Source organism: Pteropus vampyrus, unplaced genomic scaffold (genome assembly GCF_000151845.1).
Source record: "Pteropus vampyrus isolate Shadow unplaced genomic scaffold, Pvam_2.0 Scaffold4, whole genome shotgun sequence".
Lineage (NCBI taxonomy): Eukaryota > Metazoa > Chordata > Mammalia > Chiroptera > Pteropodidae > Pteropus > Pteropus vampyrus.
The window spans coordinates 6,074,005-6,078,052 of NW_011888785.1; positions in this window are offsets into that span (position 1 = coordinate 6,074,005).

Consider the following 4,048-nt stretch of genomic DNA (forward strand, 5'->3'; position numbering starts at 1 on the left):
TATGTATGAAGCACTGTATTAAGTAAATCAAATAAGCCATAAATCTTTTCCATCACTTCAGGGAGCATGAGAGGATAGACAGATATACTAAAGAAGTGAATGCTATAAAGTATTTTGGTGCCATAATGGAAATATGCAAAGGTACAGGCTGCAAGCTGGCACTAGAGAAAGAATTGAGTGAGAAGAAAGATCAGGATGATAACTGAGAGTGATCGTCCAATAAGGGACATTGGAAGGAGAAAACAGGCTATGGAAATGCCCAAAATAAATGGTAAGAAGACAAGAATCCAGAAGAGATCAAGAGTGTGGGCACAGAGATAGGAGAAGAGCCCAGTGTACCATGTCATGAAAAACATGGAAAAGACACTTTTAGAAAGAAGTATATTTTAACCACTCAAATTATATAGATACCAAATAGAATGAAGTTTGAAAGAAGTGAGGGACCGTGAATTTAGGGTCATTTATCTATTCATTTAATTCTTTTAAAATATTACTTACATACCAGGCACTGAACTAGTCACCAGGGACACAGTGGTGATCATAAAAGTGGAAGTTGTAACGCCCTCATGATGTTTACAGAATAATGGGGAATACCAATATCAATAAAAATTATATAAACAAGTTTTCAAAGACTTAGTAATAATAATTGCTATAGAAGAATAGAGACTGGTACTATTCTGATATATAATGTGGGCATTGATCTAGAGTGGAAAATAAAGGAAATATTTTCTGAGAAAACAGTAACAGAGCAGCTTTAGTTCATAGCACTGAAAAGAAGTCAAAGTTGCCCCAGTGGTTTGTAAAGGAGCCCTTATTTTGTCATGGAAATTATGAAAATAGCTAATGTCTATATCATTCAGTTCATGAAATTTTATTTTTGGGATTTTAAACTTATATGGTATTTGAAAAGTACTAATTTCATTTCATTTAACCTTAAATCATGATAAGAGCCAGGAGATTAGATAAATTGAGAGAAATGGGTGGGGGAGGGGAGAGATAAGATAGAGGAAAAGAGGAGAGAGATCAGTATTACTAATCTAATTACTAGAATAATAGGATAACACAGCACCCACAAAAAAGTGTAAGGGCATTTTGGATGACTCAGAGCATCAATGAGATTCTAGAATATGTAACAGCTACAAAATTAGAAAAGCTTTAGAAAAGAACACTCAAGGCTTTAACTTTGGCGACACATAGAAATTCCCCTCTCCCACCAACTGTGGGAACTTTGGGAATTTGCTCATCTCTTTCAGCAGCTGTTTTTTCTTCTTTAAAAAAGTTAATTTATATTTGGCATAGGTCTTATGGGTATTAAATGAGATCATGTATTAAATGCACCTTTTTTAGCTGGCAAGGTAATAGGTGATCAATAAATAGTAGCAGTATCAGTGATAGTGATTGACAGTCATGATGGTGACAATGATGACACTGATAACAATGAAAACAACATGATGACGACAAATTTATTCACAGTGCTGGGCTGTGGGAAGCTAAAAGACATATAGCCCAACTTCAAAATGTTCATCTAGTTGTCGATACAGGATATATGTTAAAACAGCAATAAAATTGTATTATGCTTTAAAAAAATATGAAGAGTATATATAAGGACTAAAGGAGATGAGAGGAGGGCTCAAAACATGGGATCTCAAAAAATATAGTGTCATAGATCTTAACCCCTTTCTCAGAAGCGGTATTTGTTTCCTATAGTTCCTATAACAAATTATCACAACTGGGGACTCTTAACTAATTATATCTGCAAAATCCCTATTTGCACATAAAGTCACATTCTGAGGTACTGGGGGTTAGAACTTCAATATGTATATATTTGTAATTGTAGATCACACAATTCAACTCATAACTTATCAACTCTATTGATGCAAGGATTTTTTTTTCCCCCTCATGGGACCATACGTTTAATTTTATAACAAAAATCACAAGGATAGTCAGGATTCTCTAAGTTAAAAGTAATTGCAATCCAAATTAAAAAAAAAAAAAATGGAGGGATATTCACAAATTTAAAGAACATTACTGAATCAAAGGGCAGCTCTGGGGTCCTCCCTTGCTGCTTTTCACCTTTGCTTCTCAGCAGGCACCTGCTATATCCTCTCAGGTGTATCCTTGCATCAACAGTATGGTTACCAGAAACTCTAGAACCACAATCTTAAATGAAGAATTAGACAACCATCTTACCTCCTTCAGCAAAAAAAAAAAAAATGCCTACAGAAGGACACTGAGTGAAACTGGGGCCTGGACAAATGACTATGGATGTAATAAGGTGCAACGATCATTGCCTAGCCTGGTCATAAGTTCAAATCTTTTGTCCAATGTAGTAAGATCTGTTTCCAAAACAAGAGGAGAAATTTGTCTTGAGTAGATATATTAGTTTTCTCAGCTATAACAAAATACCACAGGCGTAAGCAAGAGACCTTTATTTTTTCAGCGATCTGCAAGCTAGAAGTTCCAGATCAAGGTACCATCAAGGTTGGTTTCTTCTGAGGCCTCTCTCCTTGGCTTGTAGATAGCTGTGTTCTCCATCTTTCCGTTCTACATTCACATGTTTATCCAAATCTCTTCTTATAAAGGCATTAGTCATATTGAATTAGGGCCTACCCATGTGACCTCATTTTACTTTAATTACCTCTTTAAAGAAAGGACCTACCTCCAAAGGCAGTCACAGAGGTAGTGAATCTTAGGACTTCAACATACTTTTGGGGGAACATAATTCAGCTCATAACAGTAGATAAGTCTGACAGGAGGCAACAAGCATATGCCTGATAAACAGGCTCCTATGTGGCAGAAGCTCTGCTAAGCAGACTATATCATAGAATCTTTCTAAGAGTCTTCTAAGGTTGACACAATCATTACCCAGAATTTTAAATATGAAATTAAAGCTTAGATGAGCTAATGTTTTGTCCAAGGTAATAAGGAAAGCTAAGATTCAAACCCAAGTTTATCTGATTCCAAATCCTATATGCTCAACAACTACATTGTAATTACAGAATTTGTTCTGGATTTTTAGTTTTTAGTTTTGGGTTTTGCTCTGTGTTCATTTTATTTTTCATAAAGGTGGGAAATTATGCTAAACAAATAACAAATTTAAATCCTATAGTCTTCTGCATTACAGACTTTCGAGGGCCTTAAAGAAACTTCAGAATTTTTAAATTGTCTCTTAACGATCTTGTTTTATAGCTGCTTATGAGACAGATCATTTCAAGGAAAAATTGAAAACATCAAAATTTTAAAGAACTTATTCAATTAATTCTGTAGAGAAGTTTTATTTTAAATGTAAGTTTGTCTTAGCTTATACATTTTTACCTGGAGAGCTACATTAATTGGAATTAATTAATTAATTGCAAAATTGTCTTATTTTTTTGGACAGTGGATAACTAAAGATCATTTCAGTTCAGTGACATCTATAAAATGGTCTTATACTCCAGTCCAAAATTCCATGTATTTGCATTTCAGCTGAAGCATTTCTTAATGTTGATACTTGTATTTCCCGAACACTGAACTACAGGAAACCATTTTTTTAAAGATAATTTTAGAACTTCATCACAAAAATAAACTACATTAATAACATACAATAATAAAAAGTACATTAATTGTTCATTTTCATAATGCATGTACACTTATCTTTTGGGAGACAGAGGAGTTTGTGGCTGGCTATAATCAGGCTAATTCTTTATAGCAAATAAAGGGGGGAAAGAGGGCCATATTCACTGTTGATGATCTATGCTCCAGATCAATAACTGAAACCTCACATAACACAAGAATACTAAGCATTTTCATTTCATAATAGGTTGTGGAAAGTGACCACACGTTTCATTTCCTGACTTTGTGGTGGTTTGGGCTTTCAGTGGCTCCATCAACATAAAGAAAATGAGAGTCTAGTGATCTTCACCTTCGCAGTCCTGCAAAAATACATGGAAAAAACTAACAATCAGGAGGAAGCAGACAGATCTATATGGTAGTTCAAGTTTCAGACCAACTCCATCTCCACATGAGCTTTTACTTTATTTCAAAGTGCTTTCAACTTCTAAGTGTTATA